General features: G+C 45.9%; 1 long non-coding RNA gene across 1 annotated transcript in view; it reads left to right on the forward strand.

The window, feature by feature from the left end:
* Window positions 1–2699: 2699 nt before the first annotated feature.
* The window catches only part of LOC138118901 (uncharacterized), a 36279-nt gene continuing 19740 nt past the window's right edge, over window positions 2700–19238 (forward strand). The window contains exons 1-2 of the long non-coding RNA XR_011155325.1: window positions 2700–2868; window positions 6843–6996. This is a non-coding gene — a long non-coding RNA (uncharacterized lncRNA). The remainder of the gene's footprint in view (window positions 2869–6842; window positions 6997–19238) is intronic.

Consider the following 19238-nt stretch of genomic DNA (forward strand, 5'->3'; position numbering starts at 1 on the left):
GACTTCCCTCTGAAAGACCACACCAGGTTTTTGGGCCCAATTAATCAAAAGCTGTCAATGCTTCACTGTTCACTTGATGTCCCCTTCAACATCCGTTGCAGCTGCTTTGAGTTGTTCTGACTTCTGGGGCAGCTCCTCAACCCTTCCTTTCTTGTGATGCCTTACTCAGTTCATGTCTAACAAATAGTGGCATCATTTATAATTTTATGTTTTCCCAGCCATTCTGGTTCCCTTCTGTGCAGTGTAACAGTCATATTATTGCAGCATATCATATTACATCAGTTTTGTCATAAACTCATCACCTTTTTGATTATCCCCAGATATGCTGTGCAGAGCTCCAGGCTTGCTTTGTAGTGTGCAAGAAAGTGCATGAGAAACTGAAATCCAAATGTGGCAACAAACTTCCCCAGGGCTGGGCAGGGAGGACGGTGGAGCTGTGGTGCTCACCACCAACTCTTGAGCTCCCCACTGGTTTCTTCTCTGCCTCTCCTCTCCACTTGACAGCTGCCAGAAAATGAAGGTGCAGGCAATGTGTAGATGCCTTTGATGTGGTCTAGGTTTGAAAATGTGAAAATACAGTTGTGCAGTTCTGAGCCTGACATCAGGGTCAGCTGGTGGCTTTGTTCAAAATTTTTGGATTAATCGAGAGGAAATACCCATCCTTTTCCTTCTTGGAGAGGTTCAAAGAGGATATGTCTTTGCATATTTTAAGGAGATGAGGAGATGGGGGGAGGAGTGAGATGCCTGACAACGTGCCAATGGGTATTTGTTCACTCTGGAACGGGGAGAAACAAAAAGAGCTCTTCCATATTTCTCACCAGCCTCCCCCGTTTCCAATACGCTGGCTTTATATCACTGAACTTTAAGAACAAAATGTGCTCAGGGAAAAGAGATTAAAATTGCAAAGCAGTTTCCTTTCCTATCAACAGAACTGACAGAAAAGTGACAAAATGCTTGTGGGAATGATTAGAGAGAGTGAATGTTCTCATTCATGTCATGTCGTGTATTGCTAACTTATATGTATTTGTTTTCGTACCAATCTGGCAAGTTTCAGGAAAGAATCTGCCAGGAATCAATGGGAAAAATAGGCCTGTATTATTTTGGAAATTAATAATAAGTATTTGCTGTGTTTTATTTGGATTTTAATGACATCTGTAATGAGTGATGGATACCAGGAATGGAAACAGCCAGTAAGAAGAGGGAGGAGGCTCATGGCAGGACTCTGGAGATTTGGGACCTCTTGCTGTTTCTGCTGTTGGCCTGATGGGTGACCTTGATCAGTCAGTGCACCCTCCTCCAGTGTGCCATTTTTTCCTACAGGAAAATGAGGAGGTGAGACCTCCAAATATCTTCCATAAGGGAGGAAGTCTTTGTGCTTTCCATACCCATTAAATGTGCTCTTGGCTTTTTGGGGTTCCTTACATTCTTTCTTCTCCTTCCTTTCTTCTTTCCTGTCTCTCAAGAAGTGGCTAGATGAGTGATAGGGAGTTAATAAATGCAATATTTCAATTACGTATAAGCATTTCTTTCCTCTGCTCGCTCATCTTTTGGCCACTCCAATTTTTAATGTGTCAGTAGTCTGCAAATACAAGATTCTCACCTTATACTTTGACTTTATCCTTTCATTTTTACCCCATTATTTGGTAACATTTCCATCGATCACTGTAAATATCCTCTAATTTCTTCAGCTGTAATTTTGTTGCCTTTTCCATAACAAGTAGGGAGCTATTTAAAGTTCCAGTGACTCTGATGATTTCAATGTCAGGAAGTTGGAATAAAATTCTCCTCAAAAGCCCGAGGAGAAAAAAAAAATTAATCTGGCATGTTCACCTGACTTCTCAGAACCATTCAGGGGCCCAAATCCTCTTGATTTCCATGTCTTTGGAGATTTGCCTTTAATGCTTCAATATTCTGTAAAGGTGCTAATTTAATTTAATTATCATTCAGCCTGGTTATACAGATTAGTTTTTTCAGTCTTTCCTGGTAAAGTAGCACCTACAACTCCTCAATCACTTCTGTTACTGATTTTATCTCCATTGCATCCCAACCTGAATTTCTTGGCAAGGTTGTTGCCTTCTAGGTTTTTCAGCCTGATTTTCAGGAACATGATATGGCCAAGAATAGACTGGAAAATATGGTTCTTGCTAGTCTGTTTCTGCAGAGAGGAAATTAAATTCAATGCAAAGAAGCACTTGCTCTCTAGCAGAACTCGGTTAATGTCATGAGAAAGGGAGGAAAAATAGTGCCTATGAGGGTTAACAGAGAGGAAGTTAACAAGAACCCAATATGGGAACTCAAGAGAAACACCAGGCAGATGGTATATCATCCCAGCAAATACTTAGGCTATTTTCCTGTCTGAATCCATTGATTTGATCGGAGGAATGTGCTGTCTCTAATCTGTGCAGCTCTCTTTCTCAGAGATGCTTTGACAATGCATCTGATCTCGTGATTCAAATTGCATTTGCATAGTCAGAGCTGGGGCTGCTGAGGTGTCTGCAGGAGGGCTGGAGCGCTGCATGGCAGAGGGCAATTCCTTGCAGGATCAGTATTTAGCTCCACAGGGCAGATCTGCCTTCTTGGCTGGCCAGGCTCAGTCTCACAGAGCACAAATGTGCTGTGGGGGTCCCTGTCCTTGGAGCCTGAATGACCCATCTTTTTACTTTCTTGGCAGCAATGAGAAATCTCGCAGGTAACCCAGGGAAGGGCTGGGAAGGGCCCAGGTATCCTGTAAGGGCTGCAGGCACCAGTATAGTTGAGGAGAAGGACCCCTTTCCTCACCAGAAAGTTTCCTCTTTCCACGGGACTTAAACCTGAAAGAAATGTTTGATCAAATGGTGGAACTCCTCCATCTCCCCAAACCACTCTATGGTGAGTGTTAAGTCTTTTTTTTCTCCATCCTGTGGGTTTTTTTCTGAGTTGGATATGTCTGGTATGATCATGTCATACTCTGGGGGTGGAAGGAACATCAGCTCAGCATTTTCAATAGAAGCAGAAGCAGAATTATCCCAGCTTATCCAAAAGCTTGTGTATGGCAAAGGGGTGAGGAGGAAATCCTGGTCTTGGGGAGCTGGTGGATTCATTTACTGGAACTGTTTGAAGTCCTTCTGTTTGGCCTGTCTCTTCTCTGCCTTGGTGTAGCACAGGAATTACCAGCCAGACAAACCTATGTGTTCAGCAAAGAGGAAAGGAGATTAAGGGGCAGGATCTGTGAATTTTACCCATGTTGTTTTGGAAGAAAAAGTGTTGTAAAGAGAACACAAACAGTTAGGGCATATGCTGAGTTTGTTCATCTTCAGAAGCCTGTGGTAGGTGTGCCAGTGCACCGGTGTTCAGCAATTAACAATAAAGGCAGACAGCAATTAACCACATGTCTGCTGCGAGTGGTAATGCAAGTTATTTGTATTTAACCTTCATGATTCATGAGCCACTTTCATTCTCGGAACTAAAGAGAAAGGGAAGGAATATGTTAGAGCCTGGTGTCACCATGTGAAAAATGATCAGACTTCAGTAGTCAGTAATGAAAAAACATATATATAAATAAAAATATATCGATTTTTCCCATTCTTGGCAAATGAAATATAATCATTTATCATACATTTATCTATGCATACATACATATATATGTACCTGTGTATTTTTGATGGTAACAGTTGAGTTCTCTTCCTGGGAATTTCAAGCTTCATTTGTTTTTAGGATCTCAGGTCATACATGTACTGAAACCAGTGGAAAAATCCTTATCAGTATCAATGGCTGTTGCATTTGGACTGCTGGTAAAAACACCACCACAGGAGCCATAGGCTTTGGACGGGTTTTTTTTTTGTTTGGTTTGGTTGTTCTTCTTTCCCCATGTATTTCTGAAGAAATTACTTATTTAGGAAAAGCAGCCTTTACAGGATTCAGTATTCAAAGGAAGGTGATGGGACACCCAGACTGCTGGAATTAAGCCTGTTTTGATGCCACATCCTTTCCAAGGGTTTTTGAATTGACAGAGAGCCTTCATGAATAATTGTCACTGGGACAAGTACAGAGCTGGGTCTTTTTTAACAAACATCCTGGCCACAGGGGAAGGAGAGCAAGAAAACCAAAGGATACCTGTGTTACTGTCTGTTAAAGAAGAAACAGTACTGCATCAGGATTACATACACTGGAAGATCACTTTTTCTTTTTCCCTGAACCAGAGTTCTGTCACAAAGCTTGTTTTTTGGTGGAATGAGGTTTAGCAACCAGTTCGTCTCATTATTGGTAAACAGATACATTTTGGATAGTTTTCCACTGAGCAGTGTATAAATCTAGGCTTAAACATAATGAACTGGCTCCAAAAAGTGTACTGGAATATTGATTTTTGTGAATTAATAAGATATTGGTTTGGGGTTTTTATGGATTAATACTTAGCTACCAGCTGTTCGGGATTTGGATAGAGAACATCCGAGTGGTAAAATGCAATTTTAGTTTGGAAATGGAAATGCTTCAAGATGGAACAATTGGATTGGTGGACAGATAATATTAAAGGGTAGCAAGGGAGAGACACAAAGTGCCTTTATTGCTTATTCTTTCAATACTAGTAATAAGTATTGACTACCTGAAAGAAAGCCAGTGAAAGATTTTTTTGAAAATAAAGTTTGGAGGGCTGTTAGTTTCGTCTGTGCCTAAAAGTGTCATCCTAGAAAAACCAATTAAAATGAGGTATTTTGGCAGGAAAACAACAATCTTTTTAGCACAAAAAGAAATAATTTAAATTGTGTTCCCATTTATGAAAATGTATAACTTAGGTTGGAATCAAAAGCTTATTTAACACTTTTAGCAAAATAAAATCTGCTTTCCTCCTGCTGTCCCTATTCCCATTGGGAACTCAAAATTTTCCAATAAGAACTTTTTCAAAGGTGAATATTCTCAGGGGAATTTTCTTTCAAATCCATCTAATAACCCATGTCAGGGAGCACTTCAGATGTTCCACAGTGAGATGAAAAGAGGTCAGGGTATTGTAAGAGGAGCTGAAGGATGAGAAAAGTGATTTGAGCTGCAGACTGCCAGACTTGTGGGGGCAGCACAGCAGTGGGCTGGGCATGACAGAGAGGTTGAGGGGCAGAAACAAGAATGTACTCTGGTGTCTGTGATCACCCTGGGAAGTCCACTGTGCTCTGGTTACCTTTGAGCTACCAGGCTCTGAGCCAGAGGAAGTGCAGTGGTGTCAGCTGGCATCAGTGGGAACAGTACTTTGAGTTGTACTCCTCCAAAAGGGCCTGCACCACAGCTTTTGGGGCAAAACAGCAGAGCTGATGAGTTTTGTCATCCTTTACTTGTCTGTAATTACTCAGCTCTGCTAATGCCAGTTCTGATCTCAAATGTAATCCTGGGGTAGCTGCACTGGTTTCAAAGGAGTTAACCCTCAATCGTTCTACTGAGAGCAACATCAAGGCTGTAATCTCTGCTACAGAGCAGTCACAAACACAACACATAAATAGCCATTGGCATGGCTTCAAGAAATGTGTTCCATCAGCTGCTGTTCTCTTGCCATGGGAAGACCTGTAACGAAGCATTCCTGTAGGGAACAGGTTGCACTTGAAATGTAAATCGAGTTCAATATCATCAGACTCGTTAGTACAGTCTTTGGTGCTGCTTGGTAAACAGACAGCACATGGAGCCCTGACACCTGGCTGGCTGGGCATTAATAAAGCACTCAGTCAGCATCTTAACTGGGAGGCAGTGAGGAGAGAGGCTCGGGAGTGGGTGAACACTTGTCTGTGTGTGCCTCAGGAAAGATGAGAAAACCTTGAGTGTCCTTCAACTGCAAGCAATCTTTGCTGGATCTCAAGGACAGGAGTATGAACGTGAATACATCTCTGCTCCTAAAACTCCAAACACATTGTGCACTGCTATCAAAGCAGGTCTGCAACAAGCCCAGCTGAGCACAGCCCATCAGGCAGAGCGTGCAGCCGAGCCCTGGGGAGGGATTTGGTGTGCAGTCACAGGATTGCCTGTGAGAGCTCCTTGATCAGAACAGAAATATTTAATCAGGTCTGTCTCCTGTAACTGTCATGTAGAGAAAACAAGGTTGCAAATTGGATTTGTGTGATCAACGGGCAAGAAAGACCACTTTATTCACCTTAGCAGTGCTGACGTACAGCACTAGGCTTTTGTGACAGCAAGGTGCCCATGTTCTGGCAGGACTGACTCTCTCCTCTCTGGGGATATGGGCTGCTCTGGAACCATACATTGATCATTTAAAAATTTTAGCCACAATCTTGCCTTCTTGTATGTCAGTAGAAAATCAGCTGCTGAGTTTAGAACGAGTATGATTTTCCTTACAGCAGAATCAAAGGAAGAATTTGCACTGATTTCTGAAGGCAAGTATCGGACCTGACTAGTCAGGTTGCACAGCAATATTTGGGTACATAAAGGTATGGTTCAGAATTTATTCACATATGTGAGTGAATTAGGAACCTGCACATAGTTTTTTGAAGTTCAGGGCTACAGTGGAGAGCATGGTACAGGGGTCTGACTCGAATAGAAAGCGGCTCAGAGCCTGAGCAAATCCTCTGCAGCCAGGTCTGGCACAACAAAGCCACTGTTAAATAGATCTTCCAGACCTGACACTTCACAGTTCAAACATTTGCAAAGCATGAGCATCACAGCAGGTCTTACTGAATCTAATGGCACAGCAGATTTACTAAATAAATAAATAAATAAATAAATAACATACAGCAGAGATCATGGGAGACATGTCTGAAATTTATGTCTTACCAAGAATTAGCATGGTGACTTGGCAGGGTCTTTGGAAGTTTTGAATTACACTGATGAATAACAAAACTATTTTTTAAAATTTTTCTCTCTTTGTATATTAGGAATGGACTTGTAAAAGAGGGACTTCCAGTCACAGTCTGTCTGTCTCCCCACAAGTCTGGAAGAAGTTGATGGGATGAAGGGTGCAGCTGTGGAACCCCCTCAGAGCATGAAGATCTGTAGGATCCATTTGGAGAGGAGCACAGCTGAACCCAGGTATGAGAGGGACATGGGTCATGGACACCTCATGACAGGTGTAGCAGCACCAACCTCTGCTAATGTTTGCTCTGTGAAAAAAAAGCACCAAAAACCACCTGCACCTCAGAGATTGGGATCTACAGTGACAATTCCTTACTTCAGGAAATGAAGCTTTTCTGAACAATACCATCTTCTGTCATGCCTAATCAAAATAATTAAAGAACACTACCACACTTTATTAATGTAATTTATCTCTTGCCTGAGGTGAACCATATTTATGCTCCAGTTACTCAAACATCACTGCTCTGTGTTTGAAGGAATGGTGTTATGCAGTGATGTTTGTGTTCCACAATATCAGGCAGTAATTGAACAAGCGCCTGGGAAATTGGGTATTTCCTACTTCGGAAAAGCTTCTCTGGGGAATCTGTTTTTGCACAGGTATGTTGAACAGGCTGGACTTGGGCATGTCCTTATTTGAATGGCAGCTGGAGGCCTACACAAGCCAAGCTTTTCAAGCCAAACAAGCCAAAATTCATCTATAAGCATTAAGCCTGTGAATGGCCTGTTCAACTGAACACACATGTTCACATCATCTAATGAACCGGGGTTGGGACGCCAAATTTATTCCAGCTGAAGATCTGGCAGGGAAAGGCTAATATGTGCTCAAAGACGAAGGAAGGAAGGAAGTTAGTTAGTTCTACAGATTAAAAACATTAAAGAAAATGTCAGTAGAAAAAAAGTATTTATTTTAAAAGATACAAATGTCTTCCATGAATACGCCTCTGATGCAGCCGCAGTTGCAGGGCTCTTAGGCACAGTATCCACCCCCCTTTCGTACCAGATGGAAGAAGCAGTTTAACAAAATGTATGGAGTAGGACAGCGTGAGACCATGGAAAGCATTGCCCAAAACTGACCAAGGGGTTTTCCTGGTGATTGCTCGCAATTTGCTGCTGTCTGCTTGATTGAAGCAGGAGACAGGAGAGAGCAAGGAGAGCAGCACAGAGCTGTCATGGGCCTGGCCTGGACAGAGGGTGAGGCAGCTCCTGGCTGGGCAAGGCTGGAGGCAGAGGGAGTTGGCAAGGGAGGTGCAGCCTCCTGCGTCCCCTACAGACCTGGCTTTGTCTGCTGAGCTGGGCTGGCTCAAGGCCATTTTGGCCACCTGTCCGTGCTATTTGCCCTCATTTGAGGCCAGCCCTGGGTGGCCTGAGAGGAAACCCCCCTGGGGCTTGGTCTTAAAAGTACACTTGGAAAGGACATTGCAGGTCTTTGTCTACCCTACCTCACCCACACTTCAGGTGGATAAGATGGGCCCTTTCCTACCAGGGACCTGACTTTGAGATTTGCCGACATCTGAATCCAGAGCTGGTCCAAGCTCAGGTGTGGCATGGGCAGAGTCAGGGGAGAAACTGGCACAGAGAAAACAGAGGGAAGCAACCCTGGCTGGGGACATGGCACAGCAGACACGTCCCCTCACGCTGCAGCACGTTTCATCTCGGACCTGCAGCTTCCAGTGGTGCTCTGCTGCCTCTCACCCAGCCCATACACGGGGCACTAATGCAGTGACTGTGCAGTTTTACTGAGGCTGATGTAGAGAATTTCCCAACTACATCGAAAGCACTGTTAAGTAGGATGACATGTGGGGAACAGTACCATGCTATTTTATTTTTTAAAACTTGGGTTATGTATTTACTGCTTTCCTAATGGGTTCTTAAAAAATATCTGAGAAGTAGATTCTGTCTTGTAAATAGGTCCAAATGAATTTTATTGAGAATTTTGTGTAAATCTTTTCTACCCTGCTCCCAAGTAGATTTTGGCAGTTTAAAAAGCTTTCTAAGAACAAGGAAAAATGAGCTTTTATTCTTTGTGAATAAATGAACTGCAAATTTCCTTGGGTAGTGTTAAAACTGTTTTGAATTTTCCTAGAAGAGAACAATGACTCTCACCCATTGATAAAGTACACCATAGCTCTGTATTAATAACAAGTGCAGTGGGCTGGATCAGATTGCATCTGCCATTGAGAACACAGAGGCTTGCTTGGAGGACAGAGCAGGACTGGGCTCCCAGCATGTTGTGTTCATGGCTCCAAACCCAAAGTACAGATTGGAGATTTGTCCCAGGTCAGACTCTCCTTGACAGCCTGTGCACTGCTGCATATTGAGTGCTCCTGCATAAAAAGTTGGACGGGAAAAAGTAAATTCTGGTGCTTTAAAGGCAAGACCTGATGTCTCACATGTTCTAGGAACATGCCTCCCAAATTGCCAGCTCAAAATTTAGGGTGAAAACAAAAAAAACCCCAAAGCCACGAGGAAGATGTCAGGATGATGTGTCAGGTGCAAACTGGGAGAGCCTGTGGTAAAAGAATAGAAATGATTTAGAAACAGAAAAATATGACTGGAAAGGTAACTGAATACCACGTTGAACATGCTGATTTTTCTTCCTGATGATTAAAACAAGAAAAATCATGCTACAGAGCTGATCATTAGTGTAACTGATTTTAGTGCTATGTAGGATAATTTCTTTCAACAGTGGAGAATGGCAAGAAATATGCCAAAGACAGAGGATCTATTAACAAGTAAGTCAGCTGGGGCAAGCAGAAATTCATGTAATATGCCACGAGCATGATGAGATCCAGAAAAGGCATAAGGACTGAAGAAAATGGTAAAATGCATGGCACAGAAAGCAGTAATTCTGTTGGAAAAAGCTGTCATAGCAAACAGAGCTTTGGCAGTACATGCAATCAAGAAACAGCAATTAATTGAAACTGGAAGAGATGTTTTTCCAGTTATAAATCTGGCTTTATATTTAGACAGCTTTTTTTTGCTGCTATTTATCTGGAGGCTGTTTGTGTATTAGATCTACCAAGCCCTGTCCTTCGCTGCTTCGTACCTCTCAGGCTGCCCCTGACCCTGCTGCCAAAGGCTCTTCAAAGGCTGCGGTCATCCAAGACCCTCTTGTGGCCACTGGTCCTGCCTGGCTCTCGGTCCTGCCTCATGGCAGGGGGTGGCATCTCCCCACATCACCAAGCCAGTGTGATCCTCTTGCAGCACAGGAAGGCAGAAGTGGTTCTTGCTGAAAGGACAATAGCAAGTGACTTCTGGTGGCATCACCCCGGACAAAAAATTGGCAACATAGATTTTCATTACAAGGAAAACCTGAGCATCTAAGATTTCTGTCTCGAAATCAGTGACCTGTGCCTGGAAGAGGGCAAGATACTGTAGCTCAAAAGAGTCTCAGTCTTGCTCCCTGCCTCAATAAAAATGAGAGAAAGCAGGATTGCAGCTGAAAGGGAATTGGTTTTGGATGCCCCGGGGCAGTGCACAGAAATAAAGCCCCCTCTCCCCCCTTCTCCCTGGGGCTCAGGCAGGAAGATGAATCGCAGCAGAATTTAACTGGTTCAAGAGCAGCTGAATGAAAGAGTTTGGTAACCCTGCCAGATTCATTGCTTTATTCATTATTTATGCAGACAGCAGCTGCAAAACAGATTTAGGGACTGACTACAGTAAATAAATGGCTGACATGGCCCAGCTTTGGCACTCCGTGGCTGTTGTACCCACGTGCTAATCTTGGTTCAGATACCTGTATTAGAAGCAGCACCCACCCAAAGCTGTCACTCGTTGTGGGTGACAGCAGCAGAGCAGAGATGGACCAGTGTCCTTGTCCTGGGGCTGTGAGGGGGGTGTGTACAGCGCAGAGCAGGTGCTCTTCCTCCAGTGTCCGTGAGGTAATACAGATACTGTATGGGAAATCTCTTGCTTAAATTATGGGGTATCTGTCCCTTCCACCATGCATGGTTACTACAAACACAGTGCTCCCAGTACCTTCAGGGACTGTACTGTGTCCTCCCCTGGGTCATGCCTGCTCCCAGGGGCAGCAGCAGCTGCACCTAGACAAAAGAGGGGGGCTATACTTTTTTTTTTTTTTTTATGAGGCAGATAGTGCATTTTGTTCCAGTTGGTGTGATGGATTTCACACATCTGCCTTGGCCAAAACCAAGCTTTAATAATAGATGTGGGGAGAAAGCGCTGACTGAAGGTTGTGTCAGTTGTAGGAAGCCGTTGCTGAACGTCCAGTGATGATACAGCCTCTTGGCATCATTTGAACATGATCTTACCGTCTACGCCCATAGGAAATGTATCCCACTTAAATCCCTGTCTGTCTTCGTTGGTGGTGTCATCTAGCTCCTGGGTGTGTGCAAGGGATGGCCTGGGGGAGCAGCACGGCTGCCTCTGCCTGCCTTGGTGCAGACCCTTGTGCCCACGGGGACAGCGCTCCCGGGGAGCTGTGGCAGGACAGGAGGCAGGTGGAGATGCCAAGCTCTGGATGAGACCTGCGGTGGGCTCCTCTGCTGCTTGCACTCATTAAGCGTCGTGTGGCACTTGGCAGCAGTAGGGCCATTAACCTTAATGTCCTGGCCAAACTCCAGCCTGACTAATTGCATTCTGCCCGTGAGGCAGTATATTCCCAGGGAAGATTCAGGTGTGGAAATTGCTCTTCACTCCCTCTCCTAAACAATGTTACATGAAGGGTGGTTTAGTGCTGAAGATGAAACCTCTTTTATTCAGAAACCTAAATCTGGATTTAAGGATGTAGCAGAACACAGAGTCTTCCAAGCAAAGCCCAGGCTCCCGAGCAGACCCAGGTGCAGAATGTGGTTTTTGCTTTCCTGCAAATTTTTCACATTCCTTTATTAATAACAAATCTCCTAAAATCTGTTTAAGCTCATTACTTGCAGCAAATAAAAATACTTCACACAAAAAAGGGAAACAGATGGTCTTGAATGTTGAAGATCTGTTTGAAATGTATTTTCAGCCCACTGTCTGGAACTTGTCTTGAGTTGTAAAGGAATCGAAGTTTAATTACAGGCTCTGCAACACTAACACTGTGTAACCAGGGGATTCTCCCAGCTTTCTGTATCAACCTAACTAATGGCCTCTGTGTCACTGCTAAAGGGAAACATTTATGCACTTGTTGGAAGGAAAATAACGCTGGGTCTGGGGGCTTCTTCTCTGGGACCAAATTGTTTCTACATTAGAGTCAAGAAGTTTTGCTGTTAAGCTGGAGTGGGCAGAAGATTTGCATTATCTGGGTTGATGTGGCATCCTACCTGCAGATGTGGTGCTCGTGGATGGTCCCTGCTGACATGGCATTTCCATTAGAGAGTGAAGGCTGGGCGGTTGTGCAGAGAGCCTCAGACAGCAGCTACACCCTGTGTGTACAGCACTGGAGCCTGCAGTGCCTGAGCATTTCTCATGTCTCTGGATTTAAAGCTGCATTTGGGAAAGCACAGACTTTAAGCAGAAGCAATGGTTGTGGTTTTCTCCCACAGGGACACCTCAGGAGGTTAATTCAATCTTTGTTACTCGGACTCCAGAGCTCCTGCTGGCACATCATCCAGTTTTCACAGTCAGTGTCCTGCTTCCAGCTGAAACACAATATGGTGCTTAAAATTTTTTTTTTTTAAAAATCACACAGCTGCTGTCCTGTAGGACACTGTGCTCTTAGATGACCCGGGGGCATGGCTCTTGTCAGGTAGATATGATCACCCCAAATCAATGCCTGGAGGAGGAAAACCTGAAGCCAGAGCTGAGGCAGAGGAGGGGCTCCCTGTGGGTGCCCCAAGGACGGCATCGGCAGGGCAGGTTTGCCCATTTCTTGCAATAATAATAGTGATAACTAATAACAGTTATCAACAAATTGGTCAGGGCAGTTCATTAATTCCACTTTTCTCTGACACACCTAAAGCTGCTGAGCAATTGGCAGGTAGGATGTGAGTGATGCTGCTTCTCTCTAGAGCCAGGTGTTCAAGGTTTGCCAGAGCTGGAGTGCTTGGGATCTCTGCTGCTTTTCTGCCTGGTTGGATGCTGGACGTGTTTGTAGCAGGACAACAACAAATGGTGAATAAAGTGCATCTGAAATGAAGCTCTAAATGCATAATTTCAGGAATTACAGACTGTTGAATGAATTTATATTTGAATAACATCGGTGAATACCAGTCTGGTAGTCAAGAACCTATAAATAAAAAAAAAGGTTGTCAAGTAAAGGGGGGTTATTTTAGAAATTAATTACTTGTAGGATTTTTATGTAATGTATTTTTGTTGAAATCTTATTTTGTTGAAACCTTATTTTTGCTCAAATCTAGGACTCGGGTTTTCTCACTTCCTCCCCTCATCGTTTCACAGGAAGATTGGAATAGCTGTATAAAGTGAGGGTTTATGGAGGAGGCATTCTCAGCTTCTTTCTAATAAAATTATGGAGAAAGAAAAGGTCAAGCAAGGTTTCACTTATCAGATTTTCTATCAGTTTTTCTCCTTTACCTTAACTGAAAAATAATGAAAAATGAAAGGTATTTTTAAAAAATAATCAAAATGAAAACTTCTGTTTCCCAGAAAATAACAATTCAGAATTTTCTCTTGAAAAATGGTGAGTGACATGTTTCTAACCTCAAAAATGCTTCTTTTCCCCCCTCTGCCTCCTTCACCCCGAAGTTCAGCCAGCTCTGGCATCATGCCCAAGTGAAGCAGTGAGAAGATGTCTCATGGTCACTCTCTTTGGCAAAAGAATATTTCTGAGGGTTTTCTATTTGGATGATGACGATGATGGTGATGATTATTATTATTTTGTTTCGGCTTGTTTGTGTTTGCTTGAGACATAGAAATCTGTATTATTGCAAAGCAAGCTCACTTATGCTCGTTCATGCCCAAGGAGGAGAAGATCCAGCCGGACTGGGCAGTAAATGTTTTCCCGGCGGAGCCCTCGGGCTGCCCTCGCGTGGCGGCAGCGGGGGCGATGCCCGGGGGCTGGCGGGTTCCCTGGGGCATCACCCCCCTCTCTGGGCGCTGGCCTGGCTCTGCAGAGGCTCCGGCATTGCTCAAACGACTGGTTTTGTGCTTTTTTTTTCATGACAGGCTTCGCAGGTTGGCTGGTTGAGGATTTTTGATGGTTCAGCTCCTCTGCCCGTGGGGTTAAAATCTCTTGCATCCTCAGCCCGTGAGCTGCTCCGGCCGCCCCGGAGCAGGGGCTGGTGCCGTGACCTTGTGGGGAGCTCAGCCGAGCCCTCGGTGGGGTCTCTGCGATTAGCTTTTCCAGGGCTCCAACACATTTTCCAGGGATTTTCCTCAAACGCACACCTAATTTTATCATTCCATTCGCACCGAAGGGCACATCTCTGCATGCCCATTTCACAGCTCGGACTATGCTCCCCTCTATGAATTTTTAAGCGAACGTAAAGCAAGGCCTCGGAAGGAGGCTGAACCTCGCTGGGAGCGGCTCCTCTTGCCCGGCAGCGCGCAGGGCAGGGCTGAGGCGGTGCCGGGCCGGGCAGGGCTGGGCAGGGCAGGGCAGGGCTGAGGCGGTGCCGGGCAGGGCAGGGCAGGGCTGAGGCGGTGCCAGGCAGGGCCGGGCAGGGCTGGGCAGGGCAGGGCAGGGCTGAGGCGGTGCCAGCCCGCGGGCAGGGCCGGGCCAGGCAGGGCTGAGCTGAGCTGAGGCGGTGCCAGCCCGCGGGCAGGGCCGGGCCGGGCCGGGCAGGGCTGAGCTGAGCTGAGCTGAGGCGCTGCCAGCCCGTGGGCAGGGCCGGGCAGGGCTGAGCTGAGGCGGTGCCAGGCAGGGCCGGGCAGGGCTGGGCAGGGCTGAGGCGGTGCCAGGCAGGGCCGGGCAGGGCAGGGCTGAGGCGGTGCCAGCCCGTGGGCAGGGCCGGGCAGGGCTGAGCTGAGGCGGTGCCAGGCAGGGCCGGGCAGGGCTGGGCAGGGCTGGGCAGGGCTGAGGCGGTGCCAGGCAGGGCCGGGCAGGGCCGAGGCGGTGCCAGGCAGGGCCGGGCAGGGCCGGGCAGGGCTGAGCTGAGGCGGTGCCAGCCCGCGGGCAGGGCTGAGGCGGTGCCAGGCAGGGCCGGGCAGGGCTGGGCAGGGCTGGGCAGGGCTGAGCTGAGGCGGTGCCAGGCAGGGCCGGGCAGGGCTGGGCAGGGCTGAGGCGGTGCCAGGCAGGGCCGGGCAGGGCCGGGCAGGGCCGGAGGGAGCAGCTCCTCCTCCCGGGCTCCCCGAGCCGCGCTGCTCCCGCAGCACCGCTGGGGAATCCCCGCCTTGGCTCCAGCTCTCTGGGCAGTCGCGTTTGCGCTCGGCACCTCGGCACACAGCAGGAGCTTTAACCTGAGAGCAAGCGGTGACTCGCTGTCGGAGCCGGGAGGTAACAAGCTCTCGTGAAAAACTCACGTTTGTCTCCCCGGAGGAGTCTCGGGATCGCTTTGGAGCCTGGAGTGAGAGCCTGGCGGGGCTGAGCTGCTGTCAAGTGCCTGCCCAGGCAAATAAAGCCACGGGAGGCAGCGTGCTGGCACCGGAATTTCTCTGAGTTAAATCGGGTTTGACAGTCTGAAACAATACCATCATCTGATGTCTAGCTTTCAGCTTCTTCATCGGATGATTTTTTTTTTTTTGGTGGGAAAGCGACAAACTAGAAATCCTTCTAATTTGTTTCAACAGAGTTTGAAAATTTGGGTTTTTTTAGGTTAGCAAGTGCAAAATTTAGAGGAATAAATTGAAAGGAATAAAACTTACAAGTGCTTTTTTTTCTTTGGAAACACCTTGCTCCTTCTAACAACTTTCATATGATCTTTGGGACCTTTTTGAGGGTAAAGCTCAGAGAGTCAGCCTGTGAAGTGCTCTGTGTTCTCTTGTGTTACAAGGGGCCATCTCCTTGCTGCAAGCCTGCAGCGTGGGCAGTTGATGTCAGTGACCTTGGGTGCCTTGATATCATGATGCTGTGGCCATTTCATTTGGGTAAGATCTGTCCCTCAACCTGTACTTGTGGGCTCAACGTCTCATGGAAGATCCATAACGGCCATTATTTTTAGAGCCATAGGCCCAAGTTCTTCAGTGGGTAAAATTCAGAAGGCAAGGGATGCACTGGCGATCTGGAAATACTATCCACATCACCAGTGGGTGATAAATAAACTCCTCTTTATGCTTATTCTCACTTGATCCCTTCCTTGCTACTCTGCCTGCAGCAAAAAGATGGTGTGTAATACATATATACTCAGGACACTGGTAGAAAATCAGATTTTTTTCAATGTGGTATCAAGTAATGCTCCAAACCATGGGGGGAACTCTATATTCAGTCCCCTTTAGATGCTGTCTATGAAAATCAATCTTTCTGGTCCCAGTGCTCACATTTTTTGTGTGTTGCTTTGTGTTACTGTATACTTCGGTTTTGTCTACTTACTCCTTACTCTGGCACCTTTCTCTAGGATGGAAGTGTTATCTTGCTTTGCAGATGATCCCCAGCCTCTGTGTCAAGAATCCAAATGATGGCTGTTTTCCTGAGAGCCTGGCTTTGCTGCTGCTGAGATGATGTCCCTCTCCTCCCTCTACCTTTTGCTCTGAGAGTGTTAATGAAATCTGTGTGCAGCCTCGGTGCTGCTGATACCTGGCCTCTGGTGTCAAATCAGGAGCTGCCAGTGCCTGAGCAGCAGCGTGAGGCCCTCCCGTGATAAATCCATTGGTTGTGGGCGTGCTGCTGTTCCCTCCTGCTTGGTGCCCGGTGCTCCCAAGCAGCCCTGCTGGGGCCACCACGGGAAGGGGTGGTTCCTCTCCAGCGGGTTCTGCAGCCTGCGGCGTGGAGGATGCTTTCCCCAAGGTGTGAGCTAAGCAGTGCTTGCACTGCTGAGAGCCACCACCATGTCAGGGCCTCTGCAGGGAGCTGCAGTGTGGAGTCTCAGCCCGAGCAGGTTCAGCAATTTTAACTTTTGGCATTTTTAACAGTTCTTGAATGTGATTTGTAGTCTTCCAAAAGATGGGTCTTGCAACTTCCCCCCCAAACGTGTAATCTGAAAACCCGCTTCAGAGCCTGCCTGATGTAGATTAATGCACTAGGAATGGCATTTGATGAAAATACAGAAAATTACCCACTGATTTTTTTGATTGCCAAATACTAGGAGTTTGCTTTATACAAATATCACCAACACCTTCTTGGAGGCATTTGTTCTTGCATTTGGACCTGTGATCTAAGATCATGCATAGCAGAGTTTTTCTACCAACCTTGTTGCAGACAGTTTCCTCCTGAACATAAGCTCATTGTTCTCCCGATGTAATTAGACCAAGTGTTATGACAGTTGGTAGGATTACAGCACTTTGATAAATGACTTGTTTCTCAGAAGAGAAGGAAGAGAAGGTTTGTGAAAACAAGACCATTCATCTCATTTCTCGCTCATTTCCTCTGCCCAACTTCCTTCTTGAAAATACGCACATGGACTTGGATGTGAGCTGAAGGGAAGATGCTGGTGCTTCCCACAGCCTGTGGCTCGGAGTGGCAGCCCTGCCCCGGAGGCTGTCAGCTTTTCCCCAGTATGGTGTCCTCTCAAAGCTGGCAAGAGGGCTCTCGGCTCCTGCAGGTCTCTGATGAAGATCCCTTGGGTACAACTTGTCTGGTGCTCCGAGCCTGGAGTCAGGAGATGGGCTGGACAATCTGCACTTTGTGCTTTTGTAACTGCTGGTGGAGCTGTGCTGTGCAGGGCAGGTGCACTCAGGGCCGCGTCCCTTCCAGCCACGGCTGCTGCCTCGAACCTCACAGACCTGTGCTGTGCACCAAGGCAACCAGACTTGCCTCCCAGCACAAATTTACCTCCTTCTAGGGTGCTCTGATGACTGATTATCAATAGTTAGTGTAGCCCTTTCTGGCCATGCTGGAGATTTAGAGGGATTTCAAGGTCATTTGGCCATGGCTGCTTTTCCAAGCTGGTTGGAGTGAAGCGTGAGGGCTTCCCTGGAAGCAACCTGATGTTAATCATTTATCTATTTTCTGAGTAATATGCGTGTCAGAGCTGAAGACAGTAGCTTTTCTGAGGTTTGAACAATGGTGACCATCCATTCCACTTTACAGCTCAGTTCTTTATCTAAAATTGGGTTTTAGGCTTTCCTCTGTTGAGCTGTGTGACTGATCTTAAAAGCTTCTTGATATATTACCCAGGCCTATTAGATTCTACTAGACCTCTCCATCACCAAGAATTGATTTCTCCCTCTTCCTCCCTTAATGCTTGAACTCAGAAGCCCCTTAGGGCTTCTGGCTTAATTAAAAATTAAATTTACAGATCATTTCTCAAATCATCCCTTAAGCAGCCAGTAATAATGATCACCTCTGAGTGGTGTGTGTCACTGTCATTTTAATGTGCTGTGTAGTAAACAGTAACGTGTCCCCTCTGTGAACCCTGTGTGGAGCAGGCTGCCCTGTGATGCTCTCTGTTTATTTATGTGTATAATACAGAAATCTCTAGGTCTGGAGTCCTGGGGATCTATGCCAGGCTCCATCTTCAGTCACTTTTTTCTTCCTACCATAGCAAAGGAGGGAGCAAGTTGTCCTGCATTTATGGACACTTCTGTTTCTTTTGAAAACTATTTTCATCTCCCCCAGTTGTTTCCCACTACAATTTGAAGGTTATTTTTTTTGTTCCTTTTGCTGGGATGTTCAGTTTCCAAAAGTCCTTTTTTTTCCAGTTGAAAGGAAACTCATGTTACACATGAAGAGAACAGGAAAAATCTGCCAATCCAAACTGGCACAAAAGGTTCTTGCTGTGACGCTTCACAATAAACACACTGCTGAGAGTCTGTGAGGTACTTCAGTATTACAGGTGGCAGAGTTCATTGCAAACAGATAATCCAACTAACTGTGCCTCTTCTCATGAGCATTCTCTGTAAGCCAATCCACTAATGGTTTTCTCTTCTTCACAATTTGCCTGAACTTCTTTAATCTGTGATGAACCTGCCAAGAGTTTTCTCTGGTTATTTACTATTCATCTCATGCAATTGATTGCATAGAGAATTTGCTAGGTTTGCTTTTTTTTTTTGTTATTTTGTGGGTTATCTGTGTGTTTTGAAGTAGAGAATTAACATTAATGAATGGTGAATAGTTTTGCTGATGTACAAGTCCCTGCTCTCATGCAATGTAGGTGTTTGTATGAAGCCACTTTGAGCATTTCTGCAGTAACACGTGGGTGATTGCTGCTGAGCTGAGCACAGACCTACAGACTTGCACAGATGAGACATCTGGGGCTCCACCCCTGTTTCCTTTCTCATCAGATAAGTGGTTTTCTTCCCCTTGTATATTTGCTGGTCCTCTCAATTCCATAGTGCATTTATTTTTGTTCCCTTTCTGTATCCTTTTTCTCCACTGTTCTAAAAGGCTCTTACCTTAATATTTGAATTTACTCTGGCTCTTGATTTACGTGTGCCTTTTTCTAATCTGATCTCAGTAGTGCCATGTGAAGCCAGAAACCCCTTGT

The sequence above is a fragment of the Aphelocoma coerulescens genome, chromosome 14, assembly GCF_041296385.1.
Source record: "Aphelocoma coerulescens isolate FSJ_1873_10779 chromosome 14, UR_Acoe_1.0, whole genome shotgun sequence".
Classification (NCBI taxonomy): Eukaryota; Metazoa; Chordata; class Aves; order Passeriformes; family Corvidae; genus Aphelocoma; species Aphelocoma coerulescens.